The sequence below is a fragment of the Callospermophilus lateralis genome, chromosome 9, assembly GCF_048772815.1.
Source record: "Callospermophilus lateralis isolate mCalLat2 chromosome 9, mCalLat2.hap1, whole genome shotgun sequence".
NCBI classification, from domain to species: domain Eukaryota; kingdom Metazoa; phylum Chordata; class Mammalia; order Rodentia; family Sciuridae; genus Callospermophilus; species Callospermophilus lateralis.
In genome coordinates, this window is record NC_135313.1 from 122,726,509 (window position 1) to 122,749,179 (window position 22,671).

Genomic DNA, 22,671 nt, shown 5'->3' on the forward strand with positions numbered 1-22,671 from the left:
TCATGAAAGAAAACATCAATATTTAGGATAAAAAATTAGAAAGTTTCAATTTTGAACTGGGTAGTCTGAGAAAATTTCACTAGGTAATCCAGTGCATTAACTTGGGCAAAGTTAATAAATTATGATTTGATATCTGTTCCCCTCAGTGTGTAAGATTCAGGGGAAAAAAAAGGTGCTAAATTAAAACGTTGGTCTGGCTTCTTGAAGTGACAATAATTAGAAAAAGTCTTAAAAATTTTTAAAGCTTGATTTTGGATATACATGGTAAAACTTAATACTACTATAGGAACTTCAGAACAAAGGAAGCAGCTTAATGATCCTGAGGGAATTTCCTCTGATGGTGGCCTTTATATTATCAGAAAAAGATCCTATTTTTAGTTTTGTGTGGGCAAGTGTTTATAATATAAAGAAATATAAAGATATAAAATTTTAAATTTAAAAATTACATCTTAAACCTGGAAATTATGACTTATAGCTAAAATGCCTTAGGCATGAGTTTTCTGCTCAGAATTCCAGTTTTCCCAGTTCTTTCCAGACCTCAGCCAGGACTTAAGGTGATATTGAAATAGAAGAAGCCTGGAGGACTCAGCAGGAGACAGAATTAGGCCCAAGGGGAAAAAAAAAGGTTAAAGTGTCTTTTTACCTGAATTCAAACTAGACCCCGACCAAAAAGTAAATTATATGGTATTTATTAATTACTGGCCAGTCATCATTTTTTTAGGACTCTTGCTTTTTCTTAGATTCTGTATTTTTTTGAGCTCATGATTTTGGTCCTACAGACATAGGTTAATATTTTTCTGATCAACTGTGGAGTTTTGAAACGTTGCAATGGAGATTTCACCTGAAAAAGCTACAAGGGTGTTACATTTGAGTTATGTGTTGTATGTCAGTATGTCTGTATGTTTGTACGTCCATATATTCTGCAGTGATATGACAATTGACAGATGAGGAGCGCTCATAAAAAAATTTTAAAAATGGATCCAAATATCTTTGATTCACGTGATTCAAATGGTTCAATTTAAATTGTGTAAACAGATAAAAATAAAGACGTCTTAAATTAAGCTTATAAATTTTTCTAGGTGTTCAAAAAAATCCTAATAAAATGTTGATGTCTATGAAATAATCTGCTTAAATTCCAGAAATTTTCAGATATTGTTTTAAAGTGTGAACAATAGGAGGTTAACAGATGAAAAAAAGAAACTAAAAGATTCTAGATATGGTTTTAATTGAGGGAAAATGTGTTTCTGGATAAGAGAGTCTATGTGATTAAGTAATTAAAAGGGTTTAAGTAAGTGATAAAAAAGGTCTGTGTAAGTTGGTTATGTGTGTAAGCTTTTGAGCAAGTAATCTTAAAAAAAATAAAAATTATACAACTTTGGTTAAACAACAGCTGTTATTTTTCAGTACTTTCTTGTGCTCTCCTACTCTGCATAATGAAGTTCTTCCAAAACCAAATGCAGAAAGTTTCTAATTAGACTTTCAACCAGCTTCTGCTTAGGCACTACAAGACTCTGATGACCGATGAACACCCAGCATCTTCAAGAGAACAGTTCACTCAGGGCTTAAGCTCACTACCAGCCATGATGGAATGCAATGGACATCAGACAGTGGGAGACAACAAGTTCGGAGAACCTCTTAATCTTCCATCCTAGATTCATGAGTCTTAATGTCCTTCTAAGCCCCCTCATGGCCCTTGGTCTCTTTTTTTTCAGTTCCTCAGCATGGAACTTCTGCCAAAAATTGACCTTTTCTTTATTCTTTATCTTCATTCTGTTTTTATTTGATCTGATTTTCTTCAGGTGCTGGTAACTCCAACATGGCGCCTATCTGGAAGAACTTACCAATAAACGGGTTGCCTGCCATTTATCAAAGCCCTACCATCTCCCCCTAGTTCTATAAAAGCACACAGCTTTTTGCAAGGTTAATTATGGTGCTATTAATGATTTCATATCTTCCATGTATACAAGTCTGTAAGGTAAAAGCTTCAAAAGAAAATTATATCAACCTGGTGTTCTAACGTTGTATGGTAATTCTGGGCTTAAAAAAAAACATGTTGGAGATATGTTCATATCATTTGTGTTCTACAATTGGACCTGTTATCAATAAGATATGTACAGTTCCATGTTACTTTTCTGACTGAGATACAATTTACAACACCAAAGTACTTTGCTACTTTTCTACAAATGGGTTAAAAGCTTTCAGCCTTTCTTTAATTCATGTTTTAGGTGTGATATTATATTTTGTTAGCTAATGTTCATGTAAACTTGAACAACAATTTATGTAAACTTTGTAAAATGATCAGCTTCAGAACTATAGTGCTTGAGATTTATTAAGAGCCCTGCCTTACTTGAGATAAGGCTCTGTCCCATCTCACTACATGTGAAAGTGGCGATAAAAGAAGTAAGCCAGATTTCGGTACAGTTAAAGTTGTGTCCAAAAGTAGGTTTTTGCCAAGATTACTAGGATCTCAAATAGAAAATTATGATGTAAAACCCTGCCAGAATTCAAGGTAGCTATTATGTAAGCTAAATATGTTTTTACCATAGTTAGTTTTGTTTTGTAGTTTGCTTATAGACGGTTTAAGGATTGCCTATTAATGTTTTAAAGAGGTATTGCTTTAAGAACACAACCTGGGTCAACATAAGATAAGGAGTTATCACCTACAAGATAGAGAGATAGAAATTAAAGCCCAGTGCTCTTACTCTAAGGCTGTTAACTTATTTGCTGGATGTTTAAGATCAAGTTTCTAAAATTAGTTAAATTAAAAGGTCCAAGAAAAACAATATTCGGCTCTTGGCCCATGAGTCAGTCTGAATCAGGGAATAGGGGACTTCTCCAGAGGGCTCTGCAACTCTAGGCCACATAACCTCCTGAGCAGAGAGATTAATGAGACCAGTGGAGGACAGAAAGCCAATCAGTGCATTTGCTGTAAAGAGGAGGGTCATCAGAAAGGGGAGACATCCCTGATGCTTCCGAGGGAAGCCACATGGTCAAGCAAGGCCTGGACCCATCCTAAGGTAAATGGCACTAGCAGAACTGAGAAGCTGCTATAAAGTTCCCCCGAGGACTCCCAGGGAAACTCAGCTGACTGTTGACAATAGATAAGAACAAAAGTCAGTTTGACTTGCTTCATCTTAAACACTTAGCAAAGACAGTAAAAGCCAAAGCACAGTTGTTCCTGGACATTTTAAATGATAATAATAGTTAAATGTAACTTCCAAAAATAAGTAAACTGGAGGCTACAAAAGTGATTCTCAGATGGGAATGCCTGATAACTATTAAAAGAAACTGCCAGAGTAGTTTTTAGTTTAATGCCCACAGATATTCCTAACCTACACAGGTAGGCTTGGTGTTTGCTAGTGTGGTTATCCAGCCCTAACAGAATTAAAGGTTTCTCTATTAGACACACAGGTCATACTAGTGAAAGGATTTTGCAAGATCAGATGACATTAAGTTATTAGACTATATCTTAAAGGAAAAGACATCTATAAACCTAAATGTTAGTTGTTGTGTTTACATCCCTGACATTTATGGCAAGGTGACAAATATCCTTAAAGATTTACATGCTCAGATAGAAGCATGTCCTCACCAACTTTGTCATGAAAACAATATCTTAGCTTCTGGTTCTTGGTACTTCCTGGTAAAAAACATTGTTAGTCTCAGTCTTGGCCATTATACTCATTGGCATATTCCTGTGCTGTGACATTTATTGCTGCATCAATATGGTTCCAGTAAATTAATAAATTCTTGTTTCTCTTATACACCACCCATCACTCGAATGGCCCTCCAGCCTAATACTTCTCAATTGAACTTTTATCATGGACCACTCGATAGACCCGATTGTTAAAGGGGGACTCCAAACTGCTTGCCCCACACCGTCCCTTTTCAGCCTGAAGAAGCCAGAAAGATTCTCTTTGCCCCCCCTTCCTTACAGCAGGAAGGAATTCCCAAATTAGAGAGGGGGGGAATGAAGCCAGGTTTAAAGTTAGGTAGTCAGTGTAGTTAGATAAATTGGGGTCTAATACCGAGTGAAATCTAAAATGGAGGCCATGCTGAAAATGATTCCAGGGAGCGCACAACAACTCATGAAATGTGAAACCCTTAAATAATCATGATGCATTACTTTTAAGATTAAAAGTAGTCAGAAAAAAAGGAGTGGGGAATGTAAGGGTAAAAGAAATTGAAGTTAAAGCGTAAAAGTTAAAGGTTAAAAGACCGGGTGTTGTAAAGTTTCTAAGATGCATGGTCTGAGTTAAAATGTAAAGGATTAGGTATTGTTAGGTTTCAATGCTACCCGCAGAACCTGAAAACCCTGTAGCTGTTAGGACAATACTGGAACTGCCCAGTAAATATTCCCAGTGACTCCCTGGTTCTCCAATAACTTGGGACTCTCTGTAACTGTTCATGTAGTCCTTTAGGCCCTAAAACCAATCAGTTTGAATGTGTACCCAGTTTAGAAATGACCTATCACTCTAGCCTGACCTTTTCCCGCCAATGAATGAACTAATCATGTTTAAGAGTTGTTGCTTAATTTTCCCATGGTGTATAATGATTTGTTAAAGGAGACTGTGATATATGTAAAATCCCCGACCTCCCAAAAGTGTACTAAAGCTGTGCTCATTCCCTGCTCGGGGCTTTGGGCTGTTTTAACTTCTTGAGTGGGCACAGAGCCCCAGCATGCTGGTTCAATCAATCCCCTTCTCCAAATTGCATGAGTGGGTAACTTGGTGGTCTCTTTCTCTGACGCTTCACCTGACCCTTATAAAGAGTTCTCCAGACCTTTCATTGAAATGAGCTTCCTCAACATTTAATGGTTCCTGAATGAATTGAAACCCACAGTACCTCTAAATTCATTCTTGAAAAATGGCTAGATAAATACCATGAATTTTTTGAAATTGCCATGACCAGGTGGCACTGGAGAACCTTTGGATGTCCTGTTGCTGATCATGAGTGTACCAGACAGTGCCTTGATTGACTGGGTTACATGAAAATGGTATAGAACGGAGATGACATTAAGTTGGAGCCTGCTGAGTAGTGGGCCTACAGAAGTGGTGTGAAGGTGTGTGATAAAACATCTGTTTTTTTTTTTTCATGTGGATCTGTCATTGGCTTCCAAATGGCTTGTGACTGACATGGTGCAGCCAGCCGACCCTTGTATGTAAAGGCATCTTGTTATATGGAGAATACCAGGGCAATGTTCATAATCAGGTTGTTATGGTCAAGGGAGCAAGCAATGTGGGATAGAAGCCTGGTTGTTGAATTCTCCTGCAGACGCTGACCCACCACAGGTGACAGAACTCCCTACAGCACTGTTTCTCAGTTGAACCCCTTGTATTTCACGAAGGAAATACCAAACTCCAAGTGCAGGAGCAAGAAACAACACGAAAAGTGAAGGATGACCAAATGGCTTCACAGTCTACACAGGGAGACACTTAGCCGCCAGTGGCAACAGTTTACCTACAAAGAGAGAATTCTTTCTAGAGAATTCTATCTAGAGAATTCAGCACTGGTGCCACATGTTCATTGGAATATAAGAATCCATGTCCTCCAGGTCACATAGATGCAGACTCAGCTTTGATGGTCTCACTACAAAGGAAGCTAAAGCTTCTGACAACAACATATATTTCAAGTGCCCAACCTCAGAGGCAGTTTCTCCAGAAGTCTTTAGGCTAGCAGAGCTTCATGGTTGTGGAGTTTTTACCCTGTCCCTTACTTTTGGAAACTCCTCTACCACCTCCAAGGTTGTGAACTCCTGAACATTTTCCTTTCCTGATATGTATTCACAGATTTTCTAACTCTTCTCCTCTCATTGTGTCTTACTTGTGGTGAAGGTAATGTCAAGGCATTGTTCTGATTGAGTGTTGGAAGACTTTTGTGTAGCACATATTTGCAAACACATTGGATTAATTTTCCCATGTTCCTTTCAAAATACTGAATACCTGACACTAACCCATACCCCACTAGACTCTGCCTACTAATCCTAATATGATGAAGAAAAATAACCCAAACAGAATTGAAATACAAGGAGTTCAGAGGAGGCATGTTGTATAGTTGGACTTTTTTTTTTTTTGCATGATAAAAGGTAGGTGTTATAAAATTAGTTAATTTTTTATTGAAATAGTTATCCATGTATTTTGAGAAGTGGGGCTAGAGAAGTGGTGTGCAGGTGACCTGACTGGAGTTCCTTGGTTAGGGAACTCTCTGACTTTGGGATCCAGGAAGCCAGGAACCCATAGTCAGTCCCAGTCCCAGTCCCAGTGGTCTCACTTGTTTGGATTTACCAAGGACAGAGTCAGTCTTTCTTGGTAACTACTGATGTTAGGATGGCCAAATGCTAGGAAAGCTCTGAAGAGGGGCCTTTCCTGAGAAAGCAGGTAGTGGCTCACCACTGGCTTCTGAAAATTTCACAGTGTTGGCCAAGGAGACCAGATCTGAGAAAGGACAAGCGTTTTTTGGGAAACATAGTATGGCTCACCAGTCAGAGGACACTCCAGATAGTCACAGACCTACTTGGCGGAAGGTGGCATCTTTGTGAGAATAAGTGTGTGTTTGTGGTTTTGTCTCATGTTCTGACAATAGGTAGGAAAGGCGGTTTGTTTTGTTTGGAGTGAACTGTTTCTAGTAAGTCATTTGACGAGGCAAATGTTTCTATGTCTGTGTATCCCACTGTATCCATTGTTGTAGACATTACAAAAGAGAATGCATCAATGGATGAGTCCTATCTAGTAGAAAGCTTCCCAGCATTCATCCTGTGCAATTTATGAATGTACTGCAGCTGGCCTTAAGGATGGGCAACACCTGCTATCTTCCTAAGTTTCTGTTTTCTTCCTGAATTCTGCTTACCTCCAGAATGGGCTCATGGTTTTGTGTCCAGAATATGTACCACCTCCAAGCTCTGTGACAAGGCCATGTACTTGAGAGCTGAATGGAATGTGGAGCATCTCCGAAAACTGAGATATCAGTGTAACCAAGAATATTCAGTGGTGAAATCCTGCTTTGGGCCTTTTGTTTACCTATTGTCCTGTTGCCCTGAATGTCAGGAATGTCTTTGGCTCAGGCCACCCCTTTGTGAAGCCTGAAGAAAACAGTTTTCAAATGGAAATGAATGGGCATCACCTGTGGCTCTTTGCTTAATTACTTTGGAAAGGGATGTGTCTGAATCACACTCTTGGCCCTGTGTGAGGCTGTGGTTTAGACTTGCAGCACATGATGGATCTAAAGAAAAATCCCAGGTGTGCATCCAAAACCAACATGGCCAAAAGAGCAGTCATTGTGGGTAGAGTCTCTCACCTTCATGTGTAAGGTTCCTGACTTCCATTATGTGAGAATAGGGATCCTTTGTATCAGGTGAATTCTTCAAAGCCCTGCAGAGGTTAGCCCATAGGTGCTTGAGTTTTCTCATGACTCCAATTCACATAAAGAATCTAAAACGCACAGTCAGTAGGCCTCAAATTGTAGAAGTGGAGCAGTATTAATGGCAAGCCTATTTGATCACTCCTGGTTCACAGGAAGCATGTCCAGGCCACCCTGACTTTAGGAAAATGAGGGGCATGGGAGCTTTTTTTGGACACTGTCTTGGGCTAAGCCCCTCATAGACACCTCTAGCCAGAGTTTTAATGAGTGCCAATATATAAGAAGATGAGGGCCATGTGGGAGTGTTTTGGTTTTAATTGTGGTCATTTGTGTGGTGGTAGGAAGAGAAGACTGGGTCCACCTGGGTTTGAACTCTGGTGTTATTCCTAATAGAGACTGAGTTCTGGAACTGACCTCAGAGAAGTATTGCCATGAATTTTGTTGGGGTATTAGGAGGCCACACATGAGAGTCGCCCTTGGAAACTGAGATCTAGGCCCAGGGGGGCTTTCTTCAGAGCACTGGGAATCTCAGCCAGAATATCACATGATATTATTTTGTACGACTTGGCAGCCATATTTGAGAGTCAAAACACACATGGACTTCACATTGTAGACTTCAATGAGACTGGATTTATGTGACCATTTGGCCACTCTTTGGGACGATTTGCCTGTGAGAGTCCTCCAGAGCTTCATTGAAATGAGCTTCCGTTACTGAATTAAATGAATTAAATGAAACCCTCAGTGCCTCCAACTTCATCTTTGAAAAATGGGCTCAATAAATACCATGACATTTTTGAAAATCCCATGACCATGTGGCAATGGAGAACCATTGGATATCCTGTTGCTGATCATGAGTATACCAGACAGAGCCTTGATTTACTGGGTTTTACCAAAACAGTGTAGAACAGAGATGCCAGTAAGATGGAGCCTGCTGAGTAGTGGGCCTAGAGCAGTGGTGGGCAGGTTGAGATAAAACATCTGTGGTGATTTCATGTGGATCTGCTATTGGCTTCCAAATGACTTGTGACAGACATGGTTCAGCCAGCAGACCCTTATATGTAAAGGCATCTTGTTATATGGATAGGTTTCAGGGCAATGTTCAGAATCATGTTGCATGGTCAAGTGGGCAGGCTATGTTGGACAGGAGCCTGGTTGGTGCATTCTCCTGCAGACAGTGTCCCACCACAGGTGACAGAACTCCCTCCAGCACTATGTCCCAGTTGAACTCCTTGTATTTCGTGAAGCAAATACCAAACTCCCAGTGCAGCAGCAAGAAACATCACGAAAATTGGAGGATGACCAAATGGCTTCACAGTCCACACAGGGTGAAACTTAGCCCCCAGTGGCCACAGTTGACCCATAAAGAGAGAATTCAGCACTACTGCCTCATGTTCATTGGTAAATAAGAAACCATGTCCTCCGGGTCACATAGATGCAGACCCAGCTTTGATGGTCTCACTACAAAGGAAGCTGAAGCTCCTGACAACAACATATATTTCAAGTGCCCAACCTCAGAGCGAGTTTCTATAGAAGTCTTTAGTCCAGCAGAGATCCATGTTTGTGGAGTGTTTACCCTGTCCCTTACTTTTGGAAACTCCTCTTCCACCTTCAAGGTTGTAAACTCCGGAGCATATTCAATTCCAGATATGTATCCACAGATTTTCTAACTCATCTCCTCTAAAGGTGTTACTTGGGGCCAAGGTAATATCAAGGCATTGTTCTGGTTGAGAGTGGGAAAAATTTTGTGTAGCACATATTTGCATACACATTGGATTCATTTTCCAATTTTCCATTCAAAATACTGAATCCCTGACAATAACCCATACCCCACTAGACTCTGAATACTAATCCTAATATGATGGAGAAAAATAACTCAAACAGAATAGAAATACATGCAAATCAGAGGAGTCATGGTGTACAGTTGGACTTACCTTTTTCATTATATAGGGTCGGAGTTAAAAATCTAGTCAATTTTTTGTTGAAAGAGTACTTCATGTGTTTTCAAATGTATCAAATATGTGAATTCCTGTCTCCCAAATTTATTTGTATCCTATTCAGCACATGTATTTTTATTTGAACATATAGGATCGTACCTTGTATCACACGTACATTCTTCTGAGGTGGCTGACTTGTCAGATACAAATTGTGAGAAGAGATCACTCCTCCTAAATGCTGTTGGAACTGAAAATTCAACCTATGGGTGGGCTTCCTAGTTGAACAACATAAATCCATGTTCAGTAAAATGAATATTTTTGCATCTGTGGATGATATATATTTCATGGTGAATTTCGATTGGCATACATAATGCTACTTTTTAATGTCTCTCTGTGTGTGTGTATTTATATGTATATATATATATATATATATATATATATATATATATATATATATATATATATTCACTCTCCAGATTTTTCAAAATATGAAATATATGTATCTTTTGGCCACTCTTTTGGAAGCCTTACCTGTGAGAGTCCTTTAGAGATTTCATTGAAATGAGCTTCCTCATCATTTAATGGTTCCTGAATGAATTGAAATCCACAGTGCCTACTACTTCATCCTTTAATAAATGGCTTGGTAAATATCATGAAATTTTTGAAATTCCCCTGAGCAGGTGGCACTGGAGAACCTTTGGATGTCTTGTTGCTGATCATGAGTGTACCATACCGTGCCTTGACTGACTGGGTTTCTTGAAAATTGTGTAGAACAGAGATGCCAGTAAGTTGGAGCCTGCTGAAAAGTGAGCACAGAGCTGTGGTGTGCAGGTGTATGAAAAAAGATCTGTGGTGGGGCCATGTGGATCTGCCATTGACTTCCAAATGGCTTGTGGCTGACATGGTGCAGCTAGCACACCCTTATATGTAAAGGCATCATGTTATACGGAGAGGTTACAGGGCATGTTAAGAATCAGTTTGCTATGGACAAGGGGGCAAGCTATGTTGGATTGAAGCCTGGTTGGTGAATTCTCCTGCAGACCCTGACCCTCCAAACGTGACAGAACTAGCTCAAGCACTGTTTCCCTGTTAAACTCCTTGTATTTCATGAAGCAAATACCAAAATTCCAGTGCAGCAAAAAAAACAACACGAAAATTGTAGGTTGACCAATTGGCTTCACAGTCAAGATGGGGAGACACTTAGCCCCCATGCCCACAGTTTACCTACAAAGAGAGAATTCAGCACTGCTGCCTCAGTTCTATGGAAAATAAGAAACCATGTCCTCCAGGTCAGATAAATGCAGACCCATCTTTGATGGTATCACTACAAAGGAAGCTAAATCTCCTGACAACAACATATATTTCAAGTGCCCAACCTCAGAGGCATTATCTCAAGAAGTCTTTAGGCCAGCAGGGTTCCATGAATGTGGAGTGTTTATCCTCTCCCTTATTTTGAAAACTCCTCTACAACTTCCAAGGTTGTGAACTCCTGAGTATTTTACATTCCAGATATGTAATTACAGATTTTCTAACTCTTCTCCTCTAATTGCATGATAAAGGATAGGTGTTATAAATCTGGTCAAATTTTAATTGAAATAGTTCTCCATGTGTTTTGAAAGGTATCAAATATGTGAATACCTGTCTCTCTTTCTCTGTTGCCTATTCAGCACATGTATTTTTATATGCACATATAGAATCCTACCTGGTACCACACGTACATTCTTGTGAGGTGGCTGACTTGGCAGATACAAATTGTGAGAGGAGATCACTCCTCCTAAACGCTGTTGGAACTGAAAATTCAAACTATGTGTGAGCATCCTAGTTGAATAACATTATACATAGATCCATGTTCAGTGAAATAAATATTTTTGGATCTGTGTATGAAATGTATTTCATGATGAATTTTGATTGGCATATATATTGCTACTTTTTAATATCTCTGTGTGTGTTTTGTGAAAAATCTACACTCTCTAGATTTTTCAAAATATGAAATATATGTGTCTTATAATACACTCCCTAAATTCATTCATTTTCATGTATGTGGTTTTATAATCAACTTTTCACAAGAGTATTTTCAGAAATATTCATCTACCTCAAGTACATATTTGTTTTCTAGTAGTGAAAACTCATTTCACTGAATGGTGCATACAAATCCTTATATTTCTCCAGTAGCTGACCAAGTTTAACATCAATGCAAGTATATTCCTATGGGGCATGATGTTTATTTGGATGTTAAATTTTATTCAACACTGGTACATTACTATTTCTTCAGTTTATGGACATCATAGAAAATATACTTCATCCACAGTTCAAAAATTTAAAGGCATTTGGTACACTTTCAATCACTTCCTGCTTCAGATCACATGTATTCCTCCTTTTTTTGACTAAACAAGAGACTTCTTCCAAACACATTATTTTTGATTACCATAATCATTTTGAAGTAAAACTAACACAATTTTTATGATAAACCATAACCCTAATATTACCATTAGATGTATAACTGGTTGAAATGGATGATTGTATATCAATATAAGATTTCCTGTATATTTTCAGATATCAATTTATTCCAATTCTAAAGTTGGATCCAGTTATATTTTTTATTCACAGTATGGACTATTCATGCATTATCTCTATATTCATAGACACAGGGTACTACTATTTGTATCCCCAATACTAATTTATAAGTTTTCAAAATATTGCTCCCCATAATGGTGGAAGAAATACTAATGTCACCAGATCTACACATACATTTTATCACAGTAATATTCTGGATAAAAAATGCAAAGATCACACTTATATTTTTCCAAAGCCTAAATTGAATGTGAGTATGGATTACTAAAAAAATCCATGTAGAGGATGCCTAATGCTCTCAAATGTCAATCCTATTGGTGACTACCTATTGGTTTCTTCCTAAGATTATATATTCAACCACAATACTGTTGAAAATGTCTAATCCTATCACTCACTTTATACTTTGTCTGATTTCCTAATGTCTCTACTGATATCTGCTTTCCTATATATTTTACCCAGTTCATCATTGTGACTGACTCTTCACATGTGCTGACATTTACATTCACTCTCTACCCGAAACCCTATTGCAAAAGAACATTTGGTCCAAATCCTTTACTCACATTTCTTTCTAAACAGACCGACTATCTTCCTGATCCTACTGACTATCCCTTTTTGACTGGATGTTCTCTTTGACAAGGTACACGGTACTATGCCATTGTATATCGATTAGACTGAGACATCTGTGTAGAACATAATTCAAAGCTAAGTATCCCAATCAAGGGCCCAATGCCCTTACGGGGTTCAAATATTATGTAATTTTCTGTTTTCATACTTATATTACACCTATATATTCTTATTAATATCGGAGGTTCCCAATACCATTATACATCCCGCAGAATGATTCCTAACCCAAATCGAACCTGTTATTAACACTAACCATACACTGTTCCCTTAATCTAACTATAGAGAAGAGCAGGACAGAGTTGGTCTTACAATACAGGAATAAAGGGTGTTTTCCACCAGCTGAGAACCTCAAAGGTCCATGCAGTAATGATCCCTGGAGAAAATTTAGGCAGCTATTAAGGACCTGAGAGAGCAAAAGTCATCTTCTATGGCAAACATCCTGGTCAGGATGAAGGGATGCGTCTGATTCAGCCTATTGCTTCTTATTGTATTGAAGATGTACCAAACCAGGTTGGTGTAGAGAGATTTTCCTGGGTGCATATGGTTGACAGACCAGTCTAATTTGTTAAAGTGTCACAGGAACTTGGGGCAGCCTCCATCTCATGAGACCCTTGGAAGCAACTGTTAGGACAATGTGGTTGCCAAGGCAGTGATCTCATTCAGTTTCTGAAGGAAGTGACCAAACTAATTTCCTTGGTGATGGAACTCTCTGAATTTGGGATCCAGAAAGCCAGTCACACAGAGCCAGTCCCAGTTCCAGTCCCAGTGGGTTCACTTGTTTGATTTACCAAAGACAGAGTCAGTATTTCTTGGTACATACTGATGTGAGGATGGCCAAATGCTGGGATATATCCGAAGAGGGGCCTTTCCTGAGAAAGCAGGTAGTGGCTCACCCATGACTCCTGACAACTTCACAGAGTTGGCCAAGGAGTCCAGATCTGAGACAGGAAAGTCCATTCCTTGGAAACATACTATGGCCCACCAGTCAGAGGACACTCCGGATAGTCACAGATATACTTGGGGTAAGAGGTGCCTTTGTGGGTGTGGGTGTGAGTTTGTGGTTTAGTCTCATGTTCTGAGAATATTTAGGAAAGGCAATTTGTTTGATTTGGTGTGGACTGTTTCTAGTAAGTTGTTTAACAAAGCGAGTGTTTCTATGTCTGTGTATCCAACTGTGTTCGTGGTTGTAAACATTAGAAAAGAGAATTCATCAATGGATATGTCCTGTTTGGTAGAAAGCTTCCCAACACTCATCCTTCCCAATTTATGAATGGTGTTTGGCTTGCCTTATGGATGGGCAACACCTACTATCTTCCTAATATCCAGTTTTCTTCCTGAATACTCGCCACGCTCCAGAATAGGCTCATGGTTTTGTGTCCAAGATATGTACATCCTACAAGCTCTGTGACATGGCCTTATACTGGATAGCTGAAGGGAATTGGAGCATCTCAGAAAACAGAGTTATCAGTGTGACCAGTAAAGTCTCAGTGGAGAAACCATGCCTGGCAATTTGCTTACCAATTGTTCTGTTGCCCTGAATGTCAGGAAGGTCTTTGCCTCAGGCCATCCATTTGTGAAGCCTGAAGAAAACATTTTTCAAATGGAAATGAATGGGCATCACCTGTGGCTCTTTGCATAATTGCTTTGGAAAGGGATGTGTCTGAATCAGCCTCTTGGCCCTGTGTGAGGCTGTGGTTTAGATTGTCAGAACATTATGGATCTAAAGAATGATTCCATGTGTGCATCCAAAACCAAAATGGCCAAAAGAGCAGTCATTATAGATTAAGTCTCCCCTTTCTTCTGTAAGCTTCCTGACATCCATCAAGTGAGAATATTGATCCTTTGTGTCAAATGAGTTATTCAAAGCCCTGCAGAAGATAGCTCATAAGTGCTTGGGTTTTCTCATTACTCCAATTGATATAAAAAATCTATACCAGAGAGTCAGTAGGCCTCAAACTGGAGAAGCAGAGCAGTATTAAGGGCAGGCCTATTTGTTCACTTTGGGTTCACAGGTAGGGTGTCCAGGCCACCCTGACTTTAGTCAAATGAGGGGCAAGGGAGCATATTTTGGACACTGTCTTGGGCTGCACCCCTCATGGAAACATCCCGGCAGAGGTTATGATGGGTGTCTACATGGAAGAAGATGAGGGCCATATGGGAGTGTTTTGGTTTTAATTGTGGTCATTTGTGTGTCAGTTGGAAGAGATGACAGGGTCCACCTGGGCTTGAACTCTGGTGTGATTCCCCTTAGAGACTGAGTTCTGGAACTGACTTCAGTAAAGAATTGCCATGAATTCTGTTGGGATTGTAGGAGGCCACGCATGAGAGTCGCCCTTGGTAACTGAGATCTAGGCCCAGGGTTGCTTTCCACAGAGCACTGTGAATCTCAGGCAGGATATCACATGGTTTTATTCTGAAAGACTTGACAGACATCAATGAGAGTCAAAACACACATGGACCTCACATTGTAGACCTCAATGGGCCTGGCTTCATGTGACTTTTTGGACACTCTTTGGGAAGACTTGCTGTTAGTGTTCTCCAGAGTTTTCATTGAAATGAGCTTCCTCACCATTAAATGATTCCTGAATAAATTGAAACCCACATTATCTCCAACTTCATCCTTGAAAAATGACTAGATAAATACCATGAAATTTTTGAAATTCCCATGACCATGTGGCACTGGAGAATCTTTGGATGTCCTCTTGATGATCTTGAGTGTACCAGACAGTGCCTTGATTTACTTGGTTTCATGGTGTAGAACAGAGATGCCAGTATATTGGAGCCTGCTGAGTAGTGCCCCAGTGCTGTGGTGTGCAGGTGTGTGATAAAACATCTGTGGTGGTTCCATGTGGATCTGGCATTGACTTCCAAATGGCTTGTGGCTGACATGGTAGAGCCAGGAATGCCTTATATGTCTGAAAGCTCTCCATATAAAGGCATCTTATTATATGGATAAGTTTCATTCAGGTCAATGTTCAGAATTACGTTGCTATCTTCAAAGGGGCAAGCTATGTGGGATAGAACCCTGGTTGGTGCATTCTCCTGCAGGCCCTGAACCACCACACGTGAAAGAACTCCTTCCAGCACTATGTCCCAGTTGAACTCCTTGTATTTCATGAAGCAAATACCAAGTTACCAGTGCAGCACCAAGAAACACCACAAAGAGTGGAGAATGACCAAATGGCTTCACAGTCCACACGGGGAGACACTTAGCCTTCAGTGGCCACAGTTTACCTACAAAGAGAGAATTCAGTACTGCTGCCTCATGTTCATTGGAAAATAAGAAACCATCTCCTCCAGTCACATTGATGCAGACCCGGCTTTGATGGTCTCACTAGAAAGGAATCTGAAGCTCCTGACAACAACATATATTTCAAGTGCCCACCACAGAAGCAGTTTCTCAAGAAGTCTTTAGGCCAGCAGAGCTCCATGTTTGTGGAGTGTTTACCTGTTAGTCCAGGACGTAAAAAATGAACACTGATTCCAATTAAAATCAAATTAATGCAAGCTTATTATTTCCACCAGCTAGGCTGCCCCTCCTTCCACAACGGCGGGAATAAGACAGCAATCCCAACTTTTCTATATCCCAGATTTATAGCCTAGAAAGTTACACAAAAGGGGGGTTACAGATAAGAGAACTCTGACAAGCATCAAACTAAGGGTAGTTTACATTTTTTTTTTTGCTAGCCCTAACATCAGAATTTATGAGGACCATTAGAACCTCAGAGTGGGTCATTGTCTGCACAGGGATGGCCAATATTTATGAGGTGTCACTACAGTTTCAGAGAGGGCTGCTATCTGGTGAGAGTACCAGGCAGGGGTGAGTTCAAGGCACGGACAGAAATTCCAAGCAGGTTCAGAATTTGCAGTAATTTTTAGTAAAGCCAAAATTATAGTTTCATGGCTTTGTGCCAAGTTGGCTCCCAATTTTAATAAAAGATCATGTTGGGTCCATCATTCCCCCCCTTTTCTTATGTGTCCCTTTCAAATCTTTGATAGGGTAGGGGAAGAGCATTGAGGAAATTTTAATCCTTCAGGTAACAGTCTCCAAATATTTAGCTCACCAAAAACCAGTCTCCCTGATTTTACCTGACTGAATATATTACTTATATTGATAGTCTATTTATTTTTGTCTCCATTGTTGTAAGAAGAGAGGAGTCACTCATCTTGGCTTCTTCTGAGCTGAGAGAGGGTGACGTGAGGGCGCATGGCGTGAGGTACCTGAGTTGCCTTTTAGAAGTCAGTTAAGGGAAATGAGTTGCCTTTTAAAAGTCAGTTCATTTTGAAGTCTCCTTGGGGAAAAACAGGTTGTAAAGTCTTCTGGGGATGGGTTATTCTATGAGAGAAAAGAAAACTATGAGCACTGAATAAATTTTGCAGCAGCTGGAACATGTCACTGTATAGAAGTTCACTCACCAGTCTTTAATATCCCCAGTTATCAGGACTGTCAACTTAAAATTTAACTTTTAGTGTTAAATTTATCCCTTCCCATAAGATACAGTTTAATAATTTAATGTCATCTGATCTCGCAAAATCCTTTTACTAGTATGACCACTGTGTCTAATATAGAAACCTTTTATTCTATTACTCAGGGCTGGATAATCGTACTAGCAAACACCAAGCCTACCTATTTAGGTTAGAAATGTCTGTAGGCCTTAAACTAAAAACTTCTGCCTCTGGCAGCTCCTCTTGATAGTCTCTTTTTATAGTTATCAGGCATTTCTGTCTGAGAATCCTTCTTTGTTGCCAACAGTTTTACTTATTTTGGGAGGCTAACATAAAGTTTATTCCTTAAAATATTATAATAATAATAATAATTATTATTATTATTATTATCATCATCATCATGATCATTATTATTATTTAAAATGCCCAGGAATGGCTGTATTTTGGTTTTAACTGTCTATGCTAAGTGTTTTAGATGAAGCATTCAATCTGACTTTTGTTTCTATCAATTGTTAACATTCAGCTGAGATTTTATTGGAGTCATTCCTGGGGAAACTTGAGAGCAGCTTCTTAGTTCTGCTAGTGTCATTTGCGCTAGGTGGGTCCAGGTCTTTCTTGATCATGTGGCTTCCCTCGGAAGCATCAAGGATGTCTCCCTTCTCTGATGACTCTCCTCTTTGTAGCAAATGCACTGATTGGCTTTCTGTTCTCCAGTGGTCTCATTAATTTCCCTGATAGGGAGGTTATGTGGCCCATATTTGCAAAGCTCTTTAGAAAAGTCCCCTGTTACCTGGTTTCAGACTGACTCAGAGGGCAAGAGCCAAATATTTGTTTTCTTGGCTCTTTTCATTTAATTTTAATTTTAAATCCTCATCTTAAACATCCAGCAAATAAATTTTAACAGCCTTATATTAATAGTACTGGGCTTTAATGTCTATAACTTTATAATTATTTATCTTTTTATTAATAGGGATCTGTATTATTCTGTCTGTCTTGTAGGTGATTACTTATTATCTAAAATTAACCCATGTTGTGTTCTTAAAGAAACACTTCTGTAAAACACTAACAGGGAATCTTTAGATCACTTTTTAGGAAATTACAAAATAAAATTAACAAGAGTAAAAAACTTAGTTTGCATAATAGCTACCCTGAATTTTTAGGCGGAGTTAAACATTATATCCTGTGTTTGAGATCCTAGTAATTTTGACAGGAAAAAAAAAAACAACTTTTTAACATAACTTTAAATGAAATAAAATCTGACCTACTGCTTTCATAGTCATTCTGACATGTAGTAAGATGGGACACAGAGCCATATCTCAGGTAATGTAGGGCTCTTTATAAATCTTAAGTGTTTTAGTTCTAAAGCTGATCTTTGTTTTTTTAAATATCATTTTACAAAGTTTACATAAATTGTTTGAGGTCACATGAACATTAGCTAACAACGTATGATATTACATTTAAAACATGAATTAAAGAAAGGCTGAAAGTTTTTAACATTTACATAGATTAGGCTCTCATTAATTTAAAAATACATTTAAACATTTCCCCTATGTAAAAAGTAACATAAAACTTTACATATCTTATTGATAACAGGTAAATAAATCCCCAAAATATTTTTTTACCATACAACGTCAGAACTCCAGCTTGATATAATGCTCTTTTAAAGTTTCTACCTTATAGACTTGTATACCAGGAAGAAATGAGCACATAAATAGCATCACAATTAAATTGTTGTTTCTACATTAAGCAAGTTCAGCTTTTAAAGAAATGGCAGTGCAATGCTCTAACATAACAGTTCTTATTTAATAAGTTGTTTAATTTTTATGTTTGCTTGCTCTAGAAAAAATAAAACTTAATAAACACAATGTTATGGGTAAACTTATTTTTTCAAAAATTGTTGTCTCTTTAAAATATGACTGATTTTTACAAACTTATACAGACTTTAGTGCAAACTTATACAGACATTAGTAAATCAATCAGATATCTAACAAAGGTACTCATGAATGAGTAATCCCATATCAAATTTATTTTCTTATTTATCAAAATTTTAGACAATTGCATTGAACAATGTAAAACATTTTTGTTGAAGGAAAAGTCCTAGAACCAAGGCATATTGGACCTTTCGTAGACATTAATATTTTATTAGATTTTTGAACACCTAGAAAAACTTGTGAGCTTCCATTTAAAGACATTTATTGTTATCTGTTTATCCAATTTAAATTGAACCATTTAAATCACATGAGTTAAAGATCTTTGGATCCATTTTTTAAAATTTGTTTTTATGAGCTCTTTTTTATGAGTGCTCCTTATATATGTAAATTTGTGTATCATGTATATAAGGACATATATATAGAGAGAGACATACAACACATAACAAAAATGTGCACGCATAATAATAGTAAAGCCCTTGTAGCTTTTCGCAAGTGAAAACTTCATTGCAATATTTCAAAAACTCCACTGTTGGTCAAAGAGAACTGATCAGAAAAACATTAACCTAGGTCTGTATGTTCAAAATCATGAGCTCAAAAAAATAAAGACAATTAGGAAAAAAATAAAGGTTTAGAAAAAATGACTGGCCAGTAATTAGTAAATACCATACAATTTACCATTTTCATTTTTACCTTAGGCCTCAGATCTGTCTCCTACTGAGCTTGCAGGCTTCTTTCATATGCATTTCCACATAAGTCCTAGCTTAGGTCTATAAGGAGGAGGAAAAAACTGCTATTCTTAGCAGACACCTCAGGCCTAAGGCATTTTAAACATAATTTTCAGGTTAGGATGTTGAAAATTCTGATAAAAGTTTAAGATACAATTACAAAATTTTATATCTTCACATCTTGTTTTGTCAAAAGATACCAAACTATGATTTACTATCCTTGTCCAAATTAATGCACTGGTACACACAGTGACATTTTCCCAGGCTTCCCAATTCAAAATTCGTCAAAAAAAAAAGCCTGAATGATTTGGAAGTTACTTGCCAACATGGAAGTAGAGTTTTCTAGTTTTCCATCCTAAGTATTTAAGTTCTCTGGCATGAATTATCTGAAATCATAAACTAAACAATTACCTAAACCTGACTTTTAACTTCAAGACTGTGCAATGGTTCAAAAATCCATTCAGATACCAGATTGTTACAATGAAACATCATCAGTTAGACACACATTCAGCTAAGATCATTCCCAAGAAACAATTTATAATATCAACACATAATTGCACATATTTTAAAGGGCCAGAAACAAAGACACAAGAGAGACAAAAAATAGCTCCAGACTCTGGCTGACAGACAGAATCTTTTAAAACAGAGCAGATAAGAGAAAAATCTCCTACACCAGTGGCACCATACATGTCTCCACAAGTGGACCAGATGTTTTCAAAGAGGAGCAACCTGAAATGTAAAATCAAGAGTCTTTCTGGTGACTTTACTGCATTTAGGGTTCCCTTTTTCTTTTTCTCTTTTTTAACAAGACAGAGGTGTCATAATTCTTACCGTGCAGGGAAGGAAGGAGGGAATTCCCTGAAGCAACAGGAATTCGGCAGCAGCTGGGAGTGCTTCAGTCTCTCCATTTACTTACAGGATTAGCTCTTCTGGTTCGGTTCCACCCCAAGCATGCTCCATCTTCTAACATTTCAGTAGTCACCTCTAAAAAAGTTCCGTGATGGGGGCGGGTATCAAAATTTGTAACTCAAAGTTGGGTTGTTGGGTTCCTGATCTTGAAGCGAATTAATGCCAATTTAATAATGAGGACAGGGTTTTGAGAAAAAGAAAAAAGGGAGGTTTATTGCTTTGCTAACAATGGAGATACACAGGGGACTATGCCCAAAGGTTGTGACTCTCTTGATCTGGAAGGACAACGGGTTTTAAAGGAGTTTCACCTGTTTACCTGGGAGATACTCAGTTTTTTGGTCCCCTGCAGGCATTGCCCTCTGCAGTGGTTTTGCTCCAGGCAGCCAGCTAGTGGCTTCTCTCATCCTGCTTAACAAAGGGGGGTAAAGTTCATCGCACTACCTTAAAACACAGTGAAAGGGGTGTCAGGCTTACTTGCTTTATTACCCATTTTCACGTGCAATATCCTTAAGTTTTACCACAGAAATCACACAACAAAATGCACAAAAACAAGCAAACAATAAGCATATAGAACACAGAACAAAACACATAAATACAGTAACCCAGTGTTGAAACAGAAAAACCTAGGAGCAATGCAACGTCTTGCTAAAGCTCCGGGGTAGGAGCGCATGCTTACCCGTCGGTACCTCTCTACCCTTCCAGAGGAATTCCCTACAGAACAGAACAGAGGACAGAACGATTCTCATTACTGTCCCAGACAGGAGTATATGTGAGCCTCCCCAGGCCACCTCTCTGTCATCAGAAGAGATCTCCCTTAACGGGATATCAGATGTTATAAAGGCGCCTCTTACCTATTGAGGCCTCCTCCACCAGGTGCTTGCTAATAGTTTTAGTGTGGTGGTTCACTGCAGTGCTCCCTGGACCGAAGGCTCACTCCAAGTCCTTGGAACATCTCAAGTTGCGCACCCTCTCCAGCCCAGAGCCCTGAAGGGAAGGCCAGCTTCAGAATTTCCAGTAGTTTGGTCTTGTGATCTGGTCGTGCAGGGTCATCTCGCTGGGGAACTCCAAAATGTTACACCAGGATGCAAGAAAAGACCACTGACTCCAATTAAAATCAAATTAAGGCAAGCTTATTATTTCAACTGGCCAGGCTGCCTCTCCCTCCCAAAACGGCGGGAACAAGACATCAACCCCACCTTTCCAACAGCCCAGATATATAGCACCGGAAGTTACACAAAAGGGGGGTTACAGATAACAGAACTTTGACAAGCATCACGCTAAGGGTAGTTTATATTTTTCTACTGGCCACACCATCAGAAATTATGAGGACCATTAGAACCTCAGAGAGGGACGTTGTATGGCCAGGGAAGGCCAAAATTTATGATGTGTCACCAAAGTTTCAGAGAGGGTTTCTATCTGCTCAGAGATCCAGGCATGGGTGAGTTCAAGGAACGAGCAGGCATTCCAAGCAGGTTCAGAATTTGCAGTAATTTATAGTAAAGCCAAAATTAACTTTTCATGGCTTTGTTGCAAGACGGCTCCCAATTTTAATAAAAGATCAGGATGGGTCTATCAAACCTGTCCCTTACTTTTGGATATCCTCTACCACCACCAAGGTTGTGAACTCCAAAGCAGTTTCCATTCCAGACATGTACTCTCAGAATTTCTAACTCTTCTCCTCTAATTGTGTCTTCCTTGGGGCAAACGTAATATCAAAGCATTTTGCTGAATGAGAGTGGGAAGAATTTGTTGTAGTACACATTTGCATACACATTGAATTCATTATCTAATTTTCCATTCGAAATACTCAAAACCTGACACTAAAACATACCCTACTAGACTCTGACTACTAATCCTAATACGATGGAGAAAAATAACCCAAACAGAATAGAAATACTGGCAGTTCAGAGGAGGCATTGTATATAGTTGGACTTACCGTTTGCATGATAAATGTTTGGTGTTATAAATCTAGTCAATATTTAATTGAAATAGTTCTCCATGTGTTTTTAAAGTTAACAAATATGTGAATTCCTGTCTCCATTTCTCTGTAGCCTATTCAGCACATGTATTTTTATATGCAACATAGAATCCTACTTGGTATTACACGTACAGTCTTGTGAGGTGACTGACTTGGCAGATACAAATTGTGAAAAGTGATCACTCCTCCTAAACACTGCT